This window comes from Sturnira hondurensis, unplaced genomic scaffold, assembly GCF_014824575.4.
Source record: "Sturnira hondurensis isolate 20B ecotype Veracruz unplaced genomic scaffold, ASM1482457v3 Scaffold0008897, whole genome shotgun sequence".
Classification (NCBI taxonomy): domain Eukaryota; kingdom Metazoa; phylum Chordata; class Mammalia; order Chiroptera; family Phyllostomidae; genus Sturnira; species Sturnira hondurensis.
Genome location: NW_028081528.1, coordinates 5,096,212 through 5,120,421, shown reverse-complemented (window position 1 = coordinate 5,120,421; position 24,210 = coordinate 5,096,212). Strand labels below are relative to the sequence as shown.

The following is a 24,210-nucleotide window of genomic DNA, read 5'->3' as shown; positions in this document are numbered from 1 at the left end:
GGCCCTGAGAGACAGAGAAAATTATATTAGCAGGATCTTTTATTAGTAGGACTTCTAAAATAGTAAGACTTGGCAGTTGCTAGGTTCTTAATCATTGCTAAACAATACACCAAGTGATTTAAATGCTTTATCTTTCTCAATGCTCACAATTCTTTGAAATTCTATTGTTGCCTTCATTTTAAAGGTCTCACAACTAGTATGTGGTATATTTAAAATGTGCAATTGGTAGGTATGATTCTATCTCTTCTTAAGTACTGGCTCCCATGGTCAATGATGACCAACGTAAGTGCCATCTTCTCCCTTTCTATAACTTGTCGCGAATTCATGTCTCCATAGCACAGTGTGCCCCGATACTTATTTAGTCTTAGGTCTGTTAAGATCAGTGGTTCTGAACTGGGGGAATTTTTCCCCTGTGTGATATTTGGCAATGCCTGAGACATTTTTAGTTATCATAACTGAGAGGATATTCCTGGTACAGCCCAAGAACACTGCAAACATATACACTGCACCCAACATCTCCCCAAGCCTTATACATACACAACAAAGAATTATCTGGCTCTGTATGTTCACAGCGACAAGGGTGAGAAACCCTGATAAGGAGAGACATGTATTTGAAGAGAAATGTAAATACTTATGTGTGTATACGTACATCAATATTTCTCTTTAAGGGTCTCTTTTAAGTTGTTAGAAGACAATGGTTCTTAAACTGTTTTAGCATTCTGTAGTGGTTTATTTTTACTCACAAAACACATAACTTTGTATCTTCAGAGAACGGTATTGACACATTGTTCTTTATATTCAACTTAGTTATATGTCCAAAATGCCTTGACTTGGTGTTGTTGACTATATGTATTAAAAAACCCACAATCTTGGACAAGAAACCAGTTATGAAGTCATCTTTTTCTTAGTCCAAATGGTATGATTTGATCTATATTGTACTGGGAATGAGACAAGAACATCCAGCAATAAATGAACATATTTTCTTTGGGCAACATTTACTGCTTTGAAATTGCCTGAGGCCATCCCCTTCTCCTTCATTGGCTATGGCAGACCACATTTCACATATTCGAAAGGACCAACAAATCCTTGTCAAACTACAGTGCTCTCTGGCCCACCAAACCTTCTAGTACTGCAAATCTTCCGAAATAGGGTTTAATGCTTAGCTTTGAAATTTGGGTTGTCCACACCCATAAACAATTCTGGGAGGAAGAGTTGTTGTGGATGAAAGAAAGAACTAAGAATGATGGGAGAGCTGTGTATGAGTATAGGTTGATGCATATGAAATTGCTAAAAAGTTGACATTTTTCACCTATGATAATGCCCTTTTCACACAGTTTGATCTGTATTGGTTTTGGTTTTTGAATAAATAATGTAGCAGTAAAGAGCAGTGGTTCTGCAGTTAACTTGTGTTCATTGTTCGGACTTTGGCTCTGGGTCTTCTTGCTAGTTAACTTGAGATGTTGTTGAACCTGTCTAGATCTCAGTTACCCAAAGCCTTCAGTTTCCATGTTTACTGAATATGTATGTTTTGTTTATTTGTCTTCATAATATCAGGAAGCTTACCTATCTTTCCATAGTTCCATTTAGATTCCTTAGACAGTGCTGGAGAGAGTGGCCACAATGTATTATAAACATTTGTTGAATGAATAAATGTATGAAGAATAGCATTTGCTTAATAGAATTGTTGTGAAGCTTAAATGATATCATGCATGTTAAAATCCTCAGTATATAAAGTATTAAATGTTAACAGTGATTATTGATAATTCAAAAAGAGCAAGATATTCAGAGGGTTTTTTTTTTTGTTTTCATGAGTGATTATCTTCACTTTGAAACTATGTTTTTTGGTTCAATGCTATTACTATAAACTTTTATCTGATTCTGGTAAACTTGTGTGCCAGATACAGTTACCACACTTGGAGAAATATGATCCTAAATTTTTTGTGCATATAGCACTCTGTAAATTGTTTACTGTATGAATAAACGAATAAGTAAATAAATTCACTTCCCCTTTTCTCTACTTCTGCCTTTCTCTTCTAGATTATAAGAAAATAAATTCTCTTCAAAAACATCTATAATTAGGCAGGTTTCCACTGCAAATACAAAATATTCCAAGAAGCCATCTAGTGTATTTTTTAAATCATTTTTATTGCTATTTATTACAGTTGTCCCAGTTTTCCCCCTTTGCCTTCCTCAGCCCATCTCACCCCCCACTCCCACAGTCAATCCCCACCCTGTTGTCCCTGTCCGTGGGTCATTCATACATGCTCTTTGTCTAGTCCCTTCCCCTTCTTTCCACAATTGTCTCCCCTGTTCCAGTCACTTTCAGTCTCTTCCATGTTTACATACCCGTGGTTCTATTTTGTGTGGTAGTTCATTTTGTCCATTAGATTCCTCTTAGAGCTGAGATCATATGGTATTTGTCTTTCACTGCCTGGCTCATTTCACTAGGCATAATATTCTGCAGTTCCATCCATGCTGTTGCAAAAGGTAGTAGTTCTTTCTTTCTGCTGAGTAGTATTCCATTGTGTAAATGCACCACAGTTTTTTGACCCACTCATTTGTTGATGGGCACTTAGGCTGTTTCTAGCACTTGGCTGTTGTAAATAACACGGCTGTGAATATTGGCGTGTGTCAGTTGTTTTGAGTTGGTGTTTCAGGATTCTTAGGGTATATTCCCAGCAGTAGAGTTGCTGGGTCAAAAGGCAGTTCCATTTTTAATGTTTAAGGAAATTTCATGCTGTTTTCCACAATCACTACACCAGTCTGCCTTCCCATCAACAGTGCATGAGGGTTCCCTGTTCTCTGCAACCTTGCCAGCACTTGTTTGTTGGTTTTTTAATGATGGCCATTCTGACAGGCGTGAGGTGATATGTCACTGTGGTTTTGATTTGCATCTCTCTGATGGCTGGTGGTGTGAGATGGCGGCCAAGCAGATGGGAGCCGAGTCCACTTGCTCTTGCATTCATGTAGTATGTTCATAAGGTTTCAGCTACCATCTCTCCTACCAAGGTTCCCATAGTTCTTTGGCCGCATGACCAGAGACCAGATCTTTATTCTTTTTCTTTGAGTTTATAGTTATATATAAACTATATATATTGTTTATATATAAACTATATTTATTTGTATTAAAATATTAAAAATATTTTTAAATATTAAAAATGGATATACACTACATCTATTTTTATATATAAACTATATTCATTTTTACATAATTTTAAAATATTAAGTTATCATTGACATACTATATTTTATTAATTTCAGGTGTACATCATAGTGATTAGACATTTATAAAAGTTACAAATTGATCGCCCTAATAAGTGAGTACCCATCTGACATGATACACAGTTATTACAGTATTATTGACTATATTCCCTATGTTATGACCAGATTTTTTAGTGTCCTTATTTATCTTGGGTAGGAGCACATCCCTGTATGCATGATGTGAAGATGAGGATGGTACTGCACTTTACTGATTTGCAACTTATTTAAAAACTGACTCTTCCTGTGATGGATTAAGAAGTATTTTCCTAGCCATTGACAAAACAAAGCAGTATTAATGAGTTAACTTTCAGAGTTGTTTACCTACCTTTACTATACTCTCATCTTGTTTCAAATGAGGTTGTTGTTAAACAAAATTTTATACACTGAAGCTGCCTCTGGACCAAATCCTCAGCATCTAAAAGTGTGGTTATTACTCAGAGATGTCTAGTTTCATAATAACTTATAGACTTTCTAAAAATTATGCTTGCCTTATCCATGACCAATGGAAATTCTGACCCAGTAGGTGTAGAAAAGTGTCCATACTCTCTCTCTCTCTTTCTGTCTGTCTGTCTCCACACATACACACACACACACACACACACACACACACATATGTGTGTGTGTGTATATAGATGGTGTGTGTATATATATCCCATTCCTGTTAGACTCTGTTCTAGAACAGTGCTTCTGAAACAAACTGAATGCTAATCATCTGCAGGACTAATAGCCATGTGGATGCCCAAGCTACCCCTCAGTGAACCTGATGCAGTGGTTCCAAGACAGAAGAGTCAAATCTGCATTTTAAGTAAATGTCCTGGTCAACTTATGTTTCCCATTCTCTTACCACATTTTGAGAAATGTGGCCCTAAATTTTTGGCACATGTACTACTCTGTAACTTGTTTAGGAAGTAAATGAATAAATGAATGAGTGGCTATGCCTATTTTATGGAATTGTAGGCTTAAAGGAGATCATGTATATAATGTTCTATACACTGTGAATATTTGCTGTTAGCTCTCATTGTGAGCAATCTGAAAACATCCATAGATCCAAATGTTTTGGGAAAAACCATAGACCCAGATGTTACTTTTTTCTACATTGATAATTATTGTTCTCATCAGTTTTCACCCTTAAAGTCTAGTGAGAGGGTCAAACAAATAATTATATAAATTATTGACTCATTATGATAATAACAATCTAATAAATAAAACACTCAAGGTGCTATGGTAATGAATAAGGAGAGAGCAGAGCCTAGTTTGAGGATTTAGAGCAGTTTTCTGGAGGAAGAGGAGTATCCTTTTTGAACTAGAACTTAAAGGATAAAGTAGAAATAAACCTGTTAAAAAATAAAGGAAAAGAGTCCAAAGTAGCAGGAGTAACATGGGCAAAGTCCATGTGTTAGTATAGTGCTTAGAGGTGGGCAAAGAGAATGAAAGCCATCTGGAGACCTGCCTTTATCCACATAAGGGATGGTTGTGACCTGGACGCAGCGCGGTGGCCATAGGGGGGGAAAGTCTGGAGAGATTCACAAGCTATATTGGGAGGAGAAGCAATGATTTTCAGCAATAGACTGGCTGAGGGCAGTGGATGAGGAAATGGAAGTGTTGGGTGATTTCTAGGTTCCTGGCATAAATTGGTGAATAGTGGTCCTTCAACTTCACAAGATATAATCATTTGGTAGCTTTTTAAAAAGAACCCATGCCTGGACCCTACTTAAAAATATTTTAAATTAATTTACTTGGATCAGGTTCAGACCTCAGTAGTTTTCAAAACTTTCAGATAATTCTAAAATATAGCAATCAAAGTTGAAAATTATTGGGTTAAGTGGCTGTATCGCTCACTGAGATATGGAAAAGGATCAGAGTTTTGAGGAAATACAGTAAGTCCCATTTTGGTCATATTGAGTTGGTGGTATCTGTGAATACTTGTGATGCCAAGCAGGGGTTGGCTACCTGGTCAGCGCTCAGGAGGTGGTGTTGGATGGGAATGTGACTGTAGAATGGTGTCAGAAGCCATGGGAGTTTCCCCAGCTTTGGCTAGAAAGAGGGTCATGTTAATCATATTAAACCACTGTCTCTTGCTACCCTTTGAAAAATGCAGAAATACCACTACCCTATCAACTTCATCTAATCCTTTCTGGTGGTTCCCAGGATGGCATGTGCAAATTTATAAACTGTTGTCTCATTTTCTTCTACTCTGTCATTGAGCTTTGTTCCCTCACAAGAGGCTTGACGATGGTATTTCTCCACTGGCACCCATGGTGAAGGCCAGGGTGTCCATGGCTGCTGGTTTATTGGTACTCTGGGGCTTACACACCCAGAGAGCTAGCTTTCAGTTATTGGAGTTACACCCTGCATTAACTGCACTAAAGCAGAGTCACAGGGCGGGGGGGGGGGGTTCCCAACGGTTCTCTCCTTAACTCTGTCAGAACCTGAACGAAGCAGCCCCACAGAATCACTAGGGCCACAGTCACTCCTTCAGCCTTTTTCTCTATCCCTTCTCTCAATGATGTTCAGATGGGCACCCAAAGTGCCCATCTTAGGAGAGAGGAGCCAACATGATGGAGAGCTCTTGCTGTTATCTCTATCATAGCCCCTAGTTCTCAGCCAGCAGGATCCAAACACTCCTTCTCTGAGGGACAAATGAGTATGAAGCCCCGAGTCACCAAAACTATTCAAGACGTGGCTGCATCTCAGCAGCACCAGGTGTGGTTTCAGATAGGGTCGTAGTTCATCTCTTTACTTGACAATGTGGGGCAAGGAGAGTTGAAGTTTGATGAAATGGAATCAGAGGTGACTTTGCTCTCTATCCAAATTAATATTCCCTCTAGAACATGTTAACACCAAATATGTAAAACAAGTTATATGACATGCCCGACAAATATTGCCAGACAGCACTGAAAATTACATATTAATAAAAAACAAGTGTGTATTCTTCGGCGAATGTTTGCAAAAGTTCAAATGATCGAAATTATATTTGCTGTGCTATATTCAATGCCCCAGCTGTTAATAAAATAGAAATGGTTAACACAGATAGATGCCTGCAGCCTTAAGAGCAGTTTAAATTATGAGATGAAATGAAAAACAGCCTAGGTAGCTGGTCACTCAGTCTGCATCAAGAAAGACAAAGTGTGTCGCATTCAAAACCCCCTTATGAATCACAATGTAGACCTTGATCTGGTGATTTGGGCAAGTCACCTGAAAAAGAAGGGAAGTCCACTCTTTTTCCATTTGGACTATAGTTTGAGAAGTGGTTAAGCATACAGCAACATGACGTTTCTGAGGGTAGTGTACGTCCTTTCATCAAGGGGCATCAAGGAACTGCCATAAACAGCGTGTTATAGAAGCTCTCTGGAAAACCCAGCATTCACATAGGAAGGAAAGAAAGAGGCATAAATCAAAAAGGATTCATTTGAACTTTTACAAGCCTGTCATGGTGGACTTCATAATATGTATTTGATCGCTTTCGATGAACAGAATTTATACTACTTGCCATTTATGTAGGAAAGAAACTTTGGGTGCTTCTTTGGGCAAGAAGACATTTTGGATCTCATTCTCTAGCAGACGGAAGAACTCCTGTTACCCTGTTTTAAATAGAGCTGCAGAAAGCCATTGAAGAAATTTTGCTTAGGTTTCTCTTTTTGCAGAGGCACTGCTCTCCTACCTGTATAAAAATAGCTGGAATGGCCATACAAATTTCAACCAGAAAAACTGTAGGAATATAAACGCAACATCATTAACACAAGAATTTTAAATAATGCCAATAATACTTGCTAGACAAATAAGTTCTGATGTTTCTCCAGGAAGACTTAGTAGAACAATGTCAGCTGCTTCTGACTGTACAACTTTTCCCTGAGTCTCAGGTGTTTTATTACGAGAAAAGTAAGCGTAAGGACATTGATTGGGTAAGGTCGGACATCCCTTGTTGCCAGAAAGGTACCCATCATCTCTGTGCAAATGAAGGGGACTATAGAATCCACTCTCCAATCACGCAGATTTGTTTTAGAAAGTGGTCTGTTTGAAATTTCATCTTATTAATAACGTGAAAGCATCTGCAAATACAAGATATTTAATGAGGATCTGTAATGTCTGCTCTAGGGAACTTGAAACAATGTTGCATTATCTTCTTTATTCACTGGTCATTAACAAAAATGATCTAGGACAATGATTGGTTAGGATAATTTGCAGTCGTTTGCCATTTGATGGGAGGAGTCCTCAATCCCATCAGATCTGAGGCTATCTTCTGTCACCTTTACTAAGCTGAAAACGCATTTGTAAATAATATAATGTATGTGCACACATAATTTTCAAAACACTAGTGTATTGCTTCAATAGTTAAATCAGAAATTAATACGAAGTTATTTTAATGAAATTATGTGTATTTTAAAGCAAATATGAGGACAAAGCTGTAATAGAAAATGTGATAGTCAAATGCTTCCACATATAGAAACATTGGGTACAACTGAAGACTAACCCCAATGAATGATATTCATGATGAAAACATCTTAAGGGGCATTAACATCAATGGTGTGCTTTTCTTGAAAGTTTTCTTTTAATCCTGATAAGTACTGATGGAAACAAAGCACAATATTTCATCAATTTACATGCTATTTACATTTCTAGAAAACAGTGTATATTAGAACTGTTCAAGCCCTGGCTGGTGTAGCTCAGTGGATTGAGCACGGGCCTGTGAAGCAAAGGGTCGCTGATTCGATTCCCAGTCAGGGCACATGCCTGGGTTGCAGGCCAGGTCCCCAGTGGGGGACCCACACATTGATGTTTCTCTCCCACTCTTTCTCCTTCCCTTCCCCTCTCTCTAAAATAAATAAATAAATAAATAAATAAATAAACAAACTGTTCAAAATGCCTTGCCTTTATATGTAAAGTAGATTAGATTCTCAACTCAGAAAATTACAAACAAGTTTTCATTCACATGAATGTCCTCTGGGAAAACATAAATCTATATGCAAGCCCAGAATATTTACTATGTGTGACTGTCTCATACATTCCTGGGAGTCTAGCATCCCTGGTTCCTGCACATTAAATTCCAGTAGGTTTCCCAATCTTGGAGACATGCAAAAATCATGCTCTAGGGAGCAGTAACCGCTGTTGCCCCCACTCCCTGTGGAGAACTACTGTTTTGACAGTCAGGAGAAGGGGTTGGAGATTTCCCCATGTGATTCCTTTTTTGCCCGGCAAAAGCAAAATTTTATCGCAGCTGAGAAATGGTGAACAACAAAGGCTCTTGCTGTGAGGTTAGATTATGACACACATCCCATGCCAGACAGCTCCAAAACCCTGATGTTTAGTCAGTCATGGTGTGTTGAATTATACGTTGAAAAAATCTTAGAACTCCACTATTTGAGCCCCTTCAATTGAGACCCACATAGTATAGAACAGCTATTGAGCACCTGTAATGTAGCTGTATGTTATTTGTTTCTCACAAAAACTAGATGATGAAGCTATTCACTCTCTGTTTCACAAAGGAGAAGTCTGAGACTTACCTTCTAGGCAGAGAAGCTCCCTGGTAAGTCCAACTTCACACTTCATGTTTTCTCTGCTACATCTTCCTTGGGCAAAATCTCAAAACTGATTGGTGAGCCAAGACCTACTATTTCAGTAGCCTTCTTATCCACAGGTGACTAGGGCTGTTACAATACACACTTTTCCCATCTATAGTATCCTTTTCACCCTGTTGTTTTCCTGCCCACTGTTCTGGGCATTGGCAAACTCTACTGCTTGGGCCAAATCCTGCCTGCTGCCTGTTTTTCTAAATGAGGTTTTGTAGCAGGGTGCAGCCAAGGGGGTGTCCCAAATAGGGATTTGTAATGGGGTCCAGAATTCAGGGTATCCAGGAAATATTAGTAAAATATATATTTAGGATGTCCTCACCCCCACAAGTCTGAGCTGGGGGATGGGACACATGGAGCAGGGCCATTGAGAATTGTTTTGCATGGCAACAGCTTTGCAGCTAACCTCTGGCATGGTCATTCAACATATCTATAACCTTTAACTGGCTGCATGGATATGTTAAATAGCTGTGGCCATGCTTTAAGCCAGGGAGATAGGAGTGACTTCCACCCAGGACGTAACTGGGAGGCAACTCCCCCTGGTTACAATGCCTGTGTAAGAGCTTGGAGATGATTGGCTCCGTGCCATGGGGCCACTCCTGCCTGGACTTACTATGGCAGCCCAGTAAAACTAGATGAAGAGGGGAATGCTAGCAGGTGTAACTGATTGTGGGAGGAGTATGAAATGGGGCTTTTTGGGACCACATGGCTTGGACAGAGAAGAACATGGAATTCTACACCTTTTCCTGAGATACAGTACACTGGACTGGGCAAAGGGGAGAAGGAAGGACTATGGGTTTGTGGGTATTAGAAAGACCTTTAGTATTTCTAATGAAGACATTAAGTCATTACTCTAAGTCTGTATAGCTTTTTAAATAAATAATCCCTTTCCTTCTCACCAATCTCTGGCAATGAGAGACTTTTTTCCTTGGTGGTGGGCAAGGTGAACCTAGTACAGGGAGGACCCCCAGAGCACAAGGGTGGGTACATTTGGTAATAGTATATCATTTACCCCACTCCCTCCACCCCCAGGTCTGTTCTGTAACAGTTTCATTGAAACTTATTGATGGCTGCTTTCATGCTACAAGGGAATATTTGAGTACTTGTGATTGAGGCCATAAGACTCACAAATCCTAAAATATTTACTGTTTGGCTCTTTATAAAATAAGTTTGCTGATCTTTGCTCTACATTGAAAAAAGTTATCTTGTGTTGCTATATGTAAATGATATATATATGGCATGTCCAGAAAGTATCCACCCACACACTGTGAAAAATAGAGGCATTTATTGAAGAAGATATAAGATACAAGAAACATTGCACACAGAACAATAACTCCTCAGTCCCCTTCAAAGTAGGCACCTCGGGACTTCACATTGTTCTCTCAGTTGCTATCAGCTGCCCTGTAGTATTTTTTCTGAATCTTATCGATGGTCTGAAATCTCCTCCCTTTCAAAGGTAATTTTATTTTTTGGAAAAACCAGAAGTCACAGGGTGCCAAATCTGGACTGTGGGGGCAATTCGAGTCCCCTGGTTCATTTGGTTTCTCCAAAACACTCTGCACAAGATGTGGTGCATGAATGAGCATGTTGTGGTGGTAAAACTGCCAATCACCAGGTGTCTACAGCTGCTGCCTTCTGAGTCACCTAAATTTGATGCAGATTCATTGCTCTACTCCCTCAGTCATTTCAAATGCGAATGGCCACACAGTGTACATGCTCACTCAACAGCATCTATTTCCCCAGCTGGCCAGTACAGTGAACTCGTCATTGTTCACAGACAGGCATTCCAGTCCATCTCCTTGGCTGCCAGGTTACATTGATGTTGTGCAAATTGTTCTCATTATATTAACAGTGCCTGGACTTTTTCTGGACAGACCTCATGTATGTCATGTTGCTAATGTGTATCATTTCCTTATTTGTCCTTGCTAGTGCATTAATAACTATTAATTAATTAGTATGTTATTCTTCTTAGAATAATATCTATACTTCTTTAAAAGAACTTTCTAAAAATAGTTAATACAAAAAATGACCCTAAAGATCGAAAGTTATCATGAAAGGAGTGAAGAAGAGAATGAGTCTGGGATAGATGGACCTATTCTTGTTCAAATCTCTGCATATAACTGTCCATCTATGGGTACAATGAGGCTTCCAAGCCCCTCATTTTCAAAATTAAAATGAAAAAAAGCATCTAAAGATTTTCCATTTTATTTTATTTTTATATTTTTAATAAAAATTCTTAAAGATTTTATTTATTTATCTTTAGAGGAGAAGGGAAGGAAAGAAGGAGAGAAATATCAATGTATGGTTGCCTCTCGTGAGTCCCCTGCTGGGATCTGGCCTGCAACCCGGGCATGTGCCCTGACTGGGAATCGAACCGCAATCCTTCGGTTTGAAGGCCTGAGCTCAATCCACTGAGCTACACCAGCCAGGGCAGATTTTTCATTTTATTTTTAATTAATTAGACTTTTCAGCAAATCAGTTGGTAACAAACTGGAACTAGTTGTTTTCTAATAGTACAAATATCTGTCCAGATTGAAAACAGAGACTCCTTTGAACAAATAAATAGGAGAAAGTACAAACATTGTTCTTTGCTGATTCAGATAACATTTTCCTTACATCATTCTAAAATGATATTATTCTACATATTGACTATGTATAATAGAATATATATTTGGAAAATGTCTTTTAGGAAGGAAGAACTTTCATTTAGTTAGTAGGCAAATGTACCAGTTATCAATTTACTTCCTGTCAGCTCCCAAGTCACCTTTTTCCTGCTCTGTGATAACAAAGTGGGCCTCGCCGAACACTGTTGGTACATATTCGGTGTCTGAGGGGCGCTGGGGGAGAGAGTTTTCACTCTCCGACTCAGTATGCTCATTTAGTCAGGCTCCTGCACTGAAAATGGCTTTTAGCAGTATCCTGGCATCAAGCAGCAAATGACACCTCCCCAACTTCCCCCAGCAGAACTCCCACCCCCTTGGGTGGTTTCCAGCTGCAAGTTCAATGGCTCTCCTGAGGGCAGCTAAATTCTATGGATTTACCAGCTTGTTTTCCAGTGAATCAACAGCAATCCCTTCTCACACCCCTGCCACTTCCAGGTGGTTTTTCATGAGTCCAGATGGTGCCCAAGCCGGCTTTCTAGCAACTCAGTAACAACCTAATCTGGTAGCTTTCCAGCGAATTTCATCATTGTCAAAGTAGGAAGTTGTCAGGTGGCCAGACAACAGGGGACCCTCTCCGGCCTAGAATAACCCACTGACCTTTTCCAACACCCAGTGGATTTCAACTATACCCCCTCCAATGAGATCTGAGTCCCAACTTTGGGATAGATTCTCTTTCCCTAAATTTGTTCCTTCCTTAGTACTTCCCCTCAGTAGGCCTAGAACATCCCTCAGAGTCCCCTTGCCCTTAGCCAATTCCCTATTACCATTCCAATCCTCGTTTGCTGTTTCTTTATACTAAATTTTCCCTGTTTCAATTACTGTGTAGTTTCTGTCTCCTGACTGGAAGGTAATTAATATAGCAGAGAGGTAAGAACAAACATTTTATTTGGTAGGCAAATTAAGTGTTCTTAAGTACAAACTGTCAAGGGACCAGACTTTTTGGTAAGCCTTATAATGAAATTACTAAATCATTTCTGCCCTGGAACACGATCTCCTTGGTGTGTGAGAGTACCTCCAGGAATTACTGTGAACAACAATGGGGCAGAGAAAACACTCACAGTCCTTCCAGCCTCCTAGAGGAAGCAAGTAAGGGCAGAAAAGGGAAGCTTCCCCTTCTGCCTTTTGTGTTGACCTTGTTTGAGTTCTGTTCCTATCATGGTTCTGTCACATACTAGCCAGATTTATTCTTATTATTCCATGGGAATGTTACAACGTCCTCCCTTCTTTCCTGGTGTATCTTTCTATGTCAGAAAGCTGAGGCAATCCTGCAGTTAGGAGAGAAGAAGCTCACCCAGAGCGCTGTTTCCATGCCAACCCCATCTCAGAAGCAACTCAGTCCCGGGGAAGTTTGTTACACAGACTCGGGTTTCCGTGATTCCCTTTCTTCTACTTTTCCACCTTCTTCCTAATTTTTCACTTTATCCCCCATAGAGTCTCCCATAAGGTACCTCTTCAGATACCTAACATTTAGAGAACAATGTTCTCATTTGTTGTGTGTTTATCTGTCCAAGTGTCAGGTGCTACTTATAAATGTAGTATCTGTTCTAGGTTAGCAACTAGTTCATTTGCATTTAAACCTTCAGGCTAAATTTTCTTTGAATATGGTCAGTGTGTAATATGTCAAAATGTAGATTCCTGGATCCTGTTCTATACTTAGTGACTCAGAACCCAAAAAGCGCTGGGATCCAAAAGCCTGGATTTCTAATAATTTTTCTTCTATACTAAACTGGTAGTCCAGTTAATAAGAGTTTATAGTCTTGTCCCCCAATAGATACTTGCACTTGAATATGGTAACTTCTAGCCCTAGCAGCCATTTCTTGTTGGTTCTAGCACAGACCAGAACAAGGTGTGAATCTGGACATTTAAACCTTTAACAGGGACCTCGGAGCCCTTGCATGAAAGTTGACTACAGACCGCCTGAACTTTGGAGGCTAAAATCCTTTGGCTCAAAGTGCTGTGAAATTGGGCTTCACACTGGGCTGCTGAAAGCAATAGTAGGATGTTCATTTCCATTCATGGCAACATGGGTTGACATAGGCCAGTGGAATAATGCTGGACATTGCTGGTTTGGAGGAGATCCAGAAGGTGTGAGGCTAAGGGCTGGATGGGTTCTCTATAAAAACTGCTTACATCCAGGATAGAGAGGACATGGAGGTGAGCAGAAGATTGAGGGGCAGGGTAATTGTCTTCAGTCATGCCTAGGTGAGGAGGTGGGTGTGGGGTACAAGATAGACACATAATTAGTGTTTCCCTAACTCTTACCACCCCCAGAAGTGTCACAGTACTTGAGTAATAGGTAAGTAAAGAGATGCTATTTGAAAACTTTATCTGACTTGTGTAAAAGTATTGTACTATGGAGTCCTGTGGTTGCCAAATACAACAGCACGTCAGAATCATCCAAAGTACTGATTAAAGTATATGGGTTATTGGATCCTACTCCAAATTTACTGAATAAAAATCTTGGATGATGAACCTTGAGATATCTATCTCTCTATCTATCATCACCTCTTTTATCTATCATAATTTTAAAATTTTTTTATTTTGAAATTATTATAGATACACAGGAAGATGCTGAAAAATGTTAAGGGAGGTCCTATGTACCCTTCGACTATTTTCTTCCAGTGGTAACATCTTGCATAACCATGGTACAATATAAAAACATAGAATGTTTATTTATTTATTTGTTTTTTAAATTATATGTATTTATTTTTTGAGAGAGGGGAAAGGAAGGACACAGAGGGAGAAAAACATTAATGCGTAGTTGACTCTCTCCTGCTTTCCACTGTGGACCTGACCAGCAACCCAGGCACGTGCCCTGACTGGGAATTGAACTGGCAACCCTTTGGTTCATAGGCTGAAACTCAGTCCACTGAGCCACACCAGCCAGGGCAGAATATTTATTTTTGTAAGCTTTCTGGATGATTATTTGAATACCTAGAAATTGTTGAATAATGAATAATTATTCAAGGAAATGGTTTAACCCAACTACTTATAACCCTGTAATATTTAGCAAACTAAAATCATTGTTTTTTAAAAGATTTTACTTATTTATCTTTAGAGGGGAAGGGAAGGAGAGAGGGAGAGAAATATCAATGTATGGTTGCCTCTCGTGAGTCCCCTGCTGGGAACTGGCCTGCAACCCGGGCATGTGCCCTGCCTGGGAATCGAATCGCGATCCTTTGGTTTACAGGCCCATGCTCAATCCACTCAGCTACACCAGCCAGGGCTATAAAATCATTCTTTATTTACCCATAGATTAGATAGTTCATTCATTTCTATGATTAGAGAACTAATTCAAAATGAGTTTTTGAAAACCTTTAATTAGTAATCTCCCTCTCCACTTTTTGAGGCCTTTTTGTAGCCTCTCACTCAGTGAACCAGCCCATATGGAAGACTTTTTCTTCATTTCTCTGAATCCTCCTACCAGTACTTTGTAGACAAAATGGAAATAAGAAATATTGAAAAAGTAAATCTGTTCTGACCAGCACTATACTGATAGCTGCTGAAATCTTTTCGTCTTTCCTGTGAATTTTTTTTTTTCAGAAAATACATCTCACTCCACCTTACTTTTCATTCCATCTATGTTATAATTACTTCTTACTAGTGGAACTAAATTAAAAGGATTTCCCCCCATGGCAAGTCACTCAGCTATTAACTTATTCATTAAATAACTGATACGTTTGAGAAAAACCCATCCCACTAGAGAATAGATAGTGGTATTTAGCAGATTTACCCTTTTTTTCTTTACTAGAATAAGAAAGAAGCCCCAGCAAAGGCAGTTTGGTAGGATGCTCTAGTGACCCAAGAACTTGATAGGAGAACATGTGAGAAATCTTTCAATCAACAGACTATTTTTAAAAAATTTTAAATTGTTGTTCAGTTTTTTTTCCATTTCTCCCCCATTGCTCTCTCCTGCCCTGCCCACCCCATCCTCACACAAGTTCAATCCTTCCCCCTCCATTGTCCTTGTCCATGGGTCCTTTATATACGTGTTCCTTGACTTGACCCTTCCCCTTCTTTCCCCCATTATTCCCTTTCCTCTTCCCCTCTGGTCACTGTAAGTGTATTCTTTACTTCCATGTCTCTTGTTCTATTTTGCTTGCTTGTTTGTTTTATTGATTAAGTTCCACTTATAGGTGAGATCATATGGTATTTGTCTTTTACTGGCTGGCTTATTTTACTTAGCATAATGCTTTCCAGTTCCATCCACTTTATCATGAAGGATAGGAGCTCCTTCTTTCTTTCTTCTGCATAGTATTCCATTGTGTAAACATTTTTTAATTCACTCATTTACTGATGGGGATTTAGGCTGTTTCCAGCACTTGGCTATTGTAATAATGCTGCTATGAACATTGGGGTGCATAGGTTCTTTTGAATTGGTGTTTCAGGGTTCTTAGCGTATAATCCCAGCAGTGGAATTGCTGGGTGAAAAGGCAGTTTCATTTTTAGTTTTCTGAGGAAATTCCATACTGTCTTCCACAGAGTTTGCACCAGTCTGCCTTCCCACCAACAGTGTTCTAGAGTTCCCTTTTCTGCACATCCTTGTCTGCACTTGTTTCAAGTAACAGAATATTTTAGGATCACCATGCTTGCATGGTGCCTACTACTTTTTTTTAAATGATGCCCCGCTTTCCCATTTGCACCATAGGTTCCAGGCACACTGAGCCCATTAATACCTTTCTGGTGAATGTTCTCATCATTGATTGAAAGCAGCCAGGGCTGGTGGGAGATGAACATTGAGGGTGTGAAATGTTGGGAAGCAACTATATACCCTGGTGGGTGTAACTGCTGGGTCTCTCATTCTGCATTTTGCTTAAAAACTCAAAAAATGTTTAAGTTTACAATGATAACTCATTTTTCCTGTTGAAACAAACAAGCAAATAAAAGCAAGGGGATATTTATAATATAAAGACCATTTTTCAGTTTGAATTCGGTCCAAAATAAACCAGAAGGAAATTTTATGGATCTCCATCCTTGGAGCCCTTAATTCAATAAATGTTTAATCCATTACTTCCAATATATCTTTTCATTTAGCCAACTGTCCTCAGAATATTTTATACTTATTTTGTAGCCTTTTACTTTAGGTACTTTTATTGGTTATCTCTGAAATGTTTATCTATGAATGTATAATAAATTATCCCAAAATGCAGTAGCTTAAAATGATAACATTTATTTCCATTTCTGTGGATCAGGGATCTTGGTGCAGCTTAGCTGAGTGTCTCTCTGGGTGTCTCCCAGGCCACTACCAACTGTCCCCTGGGGCTGCAGTCACCTCCAGGTTCTCCTGGGGTAGGACTGGCAGTGTTGAAGCTCACTCATGACTCATGTGCCTATTTGCAGGCCTGCAGGGCTGCTGGCTGGATGTCACACCTCCTTGCCCCATGGGCCTCTCTGTACAACGCAGCTCCCACCATGAAAAGTGACTTCCCTCAAGGAGAGCGAAGGAGAGAACAACAAAAGCTAGGTTCTCTTTGTGACTTGTTCTTAGAAACAACATGCTATCAGATTTACTGTGTTCTCTATGTAAGAAGAGAGTCATGAGATGCAGCCCAGACTCCAGGGAAGAGAATTATATGAGGGAATGGGCAGAGGATCCACCGCAGTGTTCTGAGGATGCATGGTATGATCCCTTGCTTTTGAGGTGTTTTCCATATGCATCTGTGGAAAGTGCACATATTTACAAATGAATAACTTATGAAATAGTACATGAGTCATGCAGTCAATGAGTAGCAGAAGAGTTCACAGGAGGAAGCAGTTGGAGTTAAGGCGGTTGTGGAAGTGTGGTGTAAGGGATTAGGTATTTTTGGCTGGGACACATGGATAAACTTTGGGCATGGCACAGAGAGAGACAGGATATTCAAAGTTTGAAAATAAACATTTGTAACAGGTGGAAGACTCTTTTAGGGATTTAAAGGGACTTAAAATGGCTAAAAGTGATATATAATCAAAAACTATTGCCTTCATTGAAAAGTTCAAACTCTTTACCATGCTGCATCTCTCTATCTCTATCTCTATCTCTATCTCTATCTCTATCTCTATCTCTATCTCTACTTCTATCTCTATCTCTCTATCCCTACCTCTATCCCCATATATCTATTTCTGTACCTATATCATCTATATCTATATCTGTATTTCTATCTATAAGATCTTTGGCTCTTCAGCTGGCACCTCCCTTTATGTGTCCTAAGATCCGTTCATGCAGTTTTCCAAGCAAACCTTGCTTTCCTCACCTATGTGCATTGATAGATATTATTCTCTTTAGGCTCTTATTCTCCACAGTTTCCTTTGCAAATGTCCATTTACCATCCTGTCAGCAAGTACTGTTTTCTAGAAAGTTACCACTGCAGAAGCAAGAGGAAGGCATGCCCCACATTGCAGCACCTAGCTTTCTTTCTCCTCCCAGTGGCGGGCACCCCACCTCTGGCCTTGTCTTGGCCTTTATCGTTTTGTACTTGCCTGCCTCCCCTTTTAGGAAGTAGAGCACTCCTCCAGAACCAGAACTGTACTTTAATTTCTGCCTCTCTGTGACTGACACAGTGTCTGTTAATTTAATAGGTGGTCTTCTGTGTTTGTTAAATGAAGGACCATAATGCAGTTAAGGAGAATGGAGAGACAGTGAGTAGATGAAACCAGTGAAGCAGAGGGACTGGGCTGGGGAGCAGTGATGTAGTTGAAAATAACCATTGACAGAAGGAGAAGAGCCCGCCCTCTCCTTTTTCTCTCTCTCCTTCTTCTTGGTGACGATAACTTAGATGTGTTCCTGTCTAATATAAGTGGCTTTTTGGTTTTTGGTCTTAAACTGTAATAAAAGGTAAAGAAGATGGTATAGTTTAATGGAGTACTTCCCACAGTGTGTTTTATTAATGTGAACAAAAACTTACTAAATGAGCAAACAAAAAGTACTATAGGAAATGATGCTGAGTTAAACAAAGTTCTGTTATTGTTTTAAATTGTAGGACTTCACAGAATGTTTAATGTGTGTACTGTTTATCTTTGGAAGTACATTTAATATGGAAGATTACTTAAATATATTTGACTAACTAAGAAACTCTTTTTACAAAACTATCTCTTGAAACCCATGGATAATTCTTTGAAAAATTTAGTAGTGTATTTGACCCTGGACAGAGTCCTAAGTCATATATTCCTATAATTTCTACTTGCTTCTGGTGTGACATTCAACAACTAACTAAGCTTCACTCTACCTACTCTGTGTAAATGAAAATAATAAAACCTGACCTTCACCAACCTCTGATGGGATGTTATAAGATTCAATAAAATAAACATAGCAAAACATAAGAAGCAGGTCATACTCTTGTTCACTATTTGATCTTCAACAGTAATGTGCCACAGAGAAAGATTTTCTTGTGCCACCTTTTAAATCACTTAAAAAATAAGAGCCAGATTCCAAAATCTACTAAAGTGACTACAGTGTGTTTAAAATAAACTTTAGAGAAGTAGGAGACAGAAACACACAGTCGTATGTAACTCGGAGAGGGAAGAACCAATATGAGAGAAGACCACTGTGGAGTGTCACTGTTTCTGCCAGTTTTTCCTGCTCCTGGCTTTGCTTTCAACTTCAGTTTCTTTCAAAGATTGTGTGAGGAGAAGGGTCACCTTGACTGACTTAATTCTACTGAAAGGGAAGTGTCTCTGCCAGTGCTCATTCAAATCCTGCTGAGGCACTTTCTCTAAGGAGACTTTTTTTTAATACCCCTGTGTGTTCACTAACAGTGACTGAAGTATTGGTGACTTGAAGAGGAGTCAACCAATACTAAATCTCAAGTAAAAGGAACTGAAAGCTGACTTTCTTTTTTATTTATTGATCTGAGAGAGAGAGAGAGAGGAAACATCAATTTTGTTGTTCCACTTACTTATACATTCATTGGTTGATTCTTGTATGTGCCCTGACCGGGGGTGGAACCCACTACCTTGGGGTATTGGGATGTCCTAACCAACTGAGCTACTGAGCCAGGGTCTGACAGCTGATTTTAAAGAATAAGTGTATAGGTAAAAGTATATTCTGATTGGCACTATATTTGGAGATGGTGGAACACATTTCTAAATCCCTTTTTCTTGCCCCCACCCCCAGGGATAATTTGGAGGAATTCCATGAATTTGCTTCAATTCCACTTTGAGGACTTTGTCCGTGGTCAGAAATGAGTCCAATTGTAGAGCTGCTGGTGACTGGGGCCTTTATCACTTCACCTTTAAAAATGGAGTTTGCTCACTTTTCATGGTTGTTGTGAGAGCTAAATGAGATAACATAGATTCAACCAAGGGCACTTAGCAGGTACTCAATGAGTGGTAGCCTTGGGTTTTCCTTTAGATTCACAGGGTTTATCAGATCAGACCCTTTAGGCCTAACCCTTGGGGCCATTGAAATCTATTGCTCTCTGAGAATACAAAGGTAGAATTCTGCTCCTTGCAAGGTTTGCCCTATAATTTACATAGTAATTCCTTCTCGATTAGTACACTTTTTTTCTATGAAGAGTTGATATTATTATTTTATATCAGTATATTTAAGTATGAGTTTTATTTAAATTTAGTCAACTGTGTAACAAAATAACACTGTGTTTTTAATACATATGCATTGTATGGTAATTATTTGCTGTGGTCGTTGCCTAACTGAAGTGGTACTAAACTATGTTCTTGTAGTACACAAGGTCCCATGCAGTAGGTGAGCTGGAGGCCCTGAGCTGAGCCTCTGGAACTCTGCAAATCATTTACTGAGAGGAAGGGTCTGAGGAGTTAGGGTGAGTCTTCGTTCTCACCCTACGGGCCAAGTATGTTCAGGGAATGTACTTACGTGGTGGGAAATATATGCTGTAGCGATAAATGGGAAGCTGGGAAGAATAACTAATTAAGAGATACTAATTTTGAGACATAAAGTCAGTGTAGCCCCAGCCACCCCAGTTCCCAGATGTCTGTCTGCCCAAACCATTGAATCAACAGTATGCATTGTTTCATAAAGAAGGCATAGTCCTGTTACTAAATGAGATTTATTGGCTTTTAATTTAAAACAGAATATTTTTTATTAGTCTGAAAGCAAGCACTTTTGATTATTGAAAATGTCTGGCTTGTTTGAGAATGATTTTTCTGAGAGCTCCCAAAGCAGACATTCAGGTTGAAGAGGCTCAGGCAATCTGCATGACGCAACTATTGAAATGGGAGCAAAAGGATGCAGTGCAAGGAACTTTCTTGGCACATAAAAAGAGGAACACCTTTCTGGTAATCCAGAGATGGAGCCTGCAAGAGAGACAGAGAGAAGAACCAGAGATCAGGCCCCAGTGTTCTAAATTTCCTCTTCAGGGTGAAACCCCAAGAAGGAATGAACAACATCCAAGTAAGTTTGGGGATTCCAAAGACCATGGAGGTTGATGCCCTGCTTGCCTGGGCAAAACCTGGAAAATGGAAATTTTCACAAAGGTGTGCCATACATCTAAAATGCCAGGGGTGTTTAAGAGTAATTGAAAGAAATATCAAAGAAGGTGGGCCTGAGTGAAGAAGTCTCATGTTGGTGTGCTATGGAGAAAGCAAGTAAAAAAAACATAGGCCCCCAAGGCCATTCTTAAGTGCTATTCAACCTAGTGATCTGCAGGACGACTATTGTAGCCAAACACTGTAGAGGTGGGGGCTCCTTGTGACTGGAAACTAGAGCAAAGTCCATGGGCATCAAGCAATGGTGACATGATGCACTCTGAAGACCAAGCAAGACAACCTCAACTCAGAAGGATACTCAGTGTCCATGTGGTTATATCACTGAAGAGGCAGCCATGACAGGGGCCAATTCAGGGGCCAAGTGGGATATAATATATCACTTAGAGACTTGGGTGTTCCACCATCGTGTCCACGTACATGTCGTCTTCATTCTGCCTCCAGATGTTCATGTTTGGAAGGACAACGGAAAGAATTAAACCCAGGAGAGAATCTTAAATACAAGATAAAAATGCATATTCTGACTTTCATGGTAAGGAGGCACCTAGAGTAGATAGAACACCGTAATTGTGAAATAAACTTGCATTTAAAAAAAATCTGAATGTATACTTGTTAGGCTCACGTTTGTCCTCTAGGCAAGAGAGCTGTGAAATTTGGTCAGCCCTTTTAGGATAGAATCCATTTGTGTTGGTACAAGAATCGTAAAACATGAAAAATTAACCAAGAAGTATTAAGATATTCTACAACTAATTTCTTTGGTTTCTTTGGTTAGCTGAAGCCTGAGTTTAAAGATAGATTAGCATCTTCTTATGGGCCACTCCTGAGCCGCTGGGAATCAAAGTGAGAAAATGCTGATGCCAACATTATAGTCTGTGAAAGCACTTTAGGAACTTCTCAAGTCGTGGGATCCTGTAGAGCTCCTAACTGGCCTGTCTTGAAAGGATCTGCATGTTGCTGATTAGTGGAGGCCATTCCTTAATAACCTTCATGGCGATGGTATCCTCTTCTTTGCCATAGTCTCCTGCGTGGCTGGACAAGAGCAGCCAAAGACAACTGTATGCACAATACATGGATGGCCATGAGACTGGATTGAGCAGGAGAAGTCAGGAATGGAGTTAGGGTTCGACAGAGAAGGCCTGGAATATAATAAGCCTTAGTCAGGCAGACAAGCAAGGTGAAGTACAAAAAGCTGTGCTGTGAAAAGAAGTTGCCTAGTATTAGGGAAGTCTAGTCTTCAGCAGATCCAGCTCTAGGGGAGGGGTGTGGTTAGTCAACATTGACTTAAATTTAATACCATGCAAAATGCTGAGGGATGCAGTGAACCCCAATTTTCTTCCTGCTCAGCTGTTGAGATGCATTTAGTATGGATGGATGCGCCTGGTGGAAAAAATACCAGAAATGAGGCAGAAAAAAAGGAGAAATCTGTAAATGTGGTGAATGGCCTCTCCTTGTTTTATTTCAATGGTGCGTGTCTGGAGGCATGAATACATTCACCTCCTGCTTGAAGGCAGACCTCCTTTCTAATCTTCCAGACCAATGCGATCCACTGTTCAGATAAACATATGCAACGCATACCGTTACATAGTCTGTGAGTGGTTCCTGCCCTCCATCCGTTCCCAGTGCTAAATATGGACTTCTGCCTGTGTGCTGTGCCTGAAGCCCTGCGGTCGTTGTCTTCTAGAGGCAGGATTCTATTTTGTTCTTTCTCTAATTCTCTCCAGTAACTGCAGCCCACCCTCAGTGCTGCTTGTTCCTGGGACTGATAGTGACAATGGTGACATGTCCTGTTATCTAATGCTTTCAAACTCACAGTGTTCATGACATTCAAATAAGATATTACATGACAGAACTAGAAAGCAAGATACAAATTTATTAATTTCTATGTGATATTAGCAGATAAAATGCTAGTTTTTTTAAAAAACCCTGTAACACTAAGCTCATAAATAACTGAGCATTCAAGGGTAAACATTTTAGACTCACCAAATGAGTCAGTGACTGAATAGCAATTAGTTCAGACTCTTAACTTTTCAGAGTTTTAAGGAAGCTCTTTTTTTTCCCCCACAGGAGGATACTTTACTTGAAAAATAAATGTCTATTGGCTCCTCTTAACCTTCTTCCTTCACTGTGAAAGAAAACCAAACAGTAAGTCACAGAACTCACTGCTTCTCTCCGTGCCAGCTCCTTCAGACCACACAGAAGCAAAAGCTAGATGATTTGGCAGAACTATCTGACCTGAGGAGAGATTCAGTCCTGGGACTAGAGGGAGGGAAGCTGATTGCACCGTCACTAGGGTCACTAGGCCGGGACAGAGGGACAGTTACAGGCAGTGCTGGTGAACTGCCTGCACCCTGGGTGGGAGCAGACCAGTGAGGAATCTGACCAGCTGAGGAGAGAGAGGACATGATGGTGTCAGGATACAATGGAAGCTGGCATTTTAGGGAGTTATTGAGACCACAAAGATTGCTTGTGGATGGAGAAAAGAAGTGGGGGTAGGATGCTTACGATCCATTGTAGGTTGCTTTAAACACTCAATGCTGCCACTTTCTAGGATTCAGGCCATATAAAATAATACCGTTAGCACATTCTGTTGGGACCAAGTCCCAACTTAAAAACAAACCAAAACATTAAAAAAGAATTTGATACAATGATACATTGCAGAGTAACACATCTTTGTGTTATGGTTGACTTAGAAGAAATTTTTCATATGTAAGGTAAGATAGATCCTGTAACTATAAAGGCATAGCATTATTGTTATGGTCTTTAGAAGTGAGCATAATGTAATTTTAAAAAAAAAGGCATAACCCTATGCATTTTTTGAAATATAAATAGTAATCTTAGTTAACTTTTTTTTTCCAATTTTTTTATTTAATTATTTTTCGAGTACAGTTTTCAGTCTATTTCTCCCATCCCATCCTACCCTCCATCCTCCCCCCTCCCTCCCATTTCCACCCTTCTCAGTTGTTGTCCATGTATCCTTTATATAGGTTCCTCTAAATCCCTCCCTTATTTCCCCTGAAATTCCCTCCCCTCTCCCCTCTGGTCACTGTCAGCCTGTTCTCTATTTCAGTGTCTTTGGTTATATTTTGCTTGCTTGTTTGCTTTGTTGTTTAGCTTCCTGTTAGAGGTGAGATCATATGGTATTTGTCCTTCAACACCTGGCTTATTTCACTCAGCATAATGCTTTCCAGTTCCATCCATGTTGTTGCAAAAGGTAGGAGCTCCTTCTTTCTTTCTGCAGCATAAAATTCCATTGTGTATATGTACCATAGTTTTTTGATCCATTC

The 24,210-nt window shown here is 39.7% G+C and overlaps 1 protein-coding gene across 1 annotated transcript in view; it reads left to right on the top strand.

Moving 5' to 3' along the window:
- The first annotated feature begins 23,007 nt into the window (after nucleotides 1-23,007).
- The window catches only part of MACC1 (MET transcriptional regulator MACC1), a 103,784-nt gene continuing 102,581 nt past the window's right edge, over nucleotides 23,008-24,210 (top strand). Inside the window, exon 1 of the mRNA XM_037056296.1 lies at nucleotides 23,008-23,068. The gene's annotated coding sequence lies outside the window, so the exon portion shown is untranslated. The remainder of the gene's footprint in view (nucleotides 23,069-24,210) is intronic.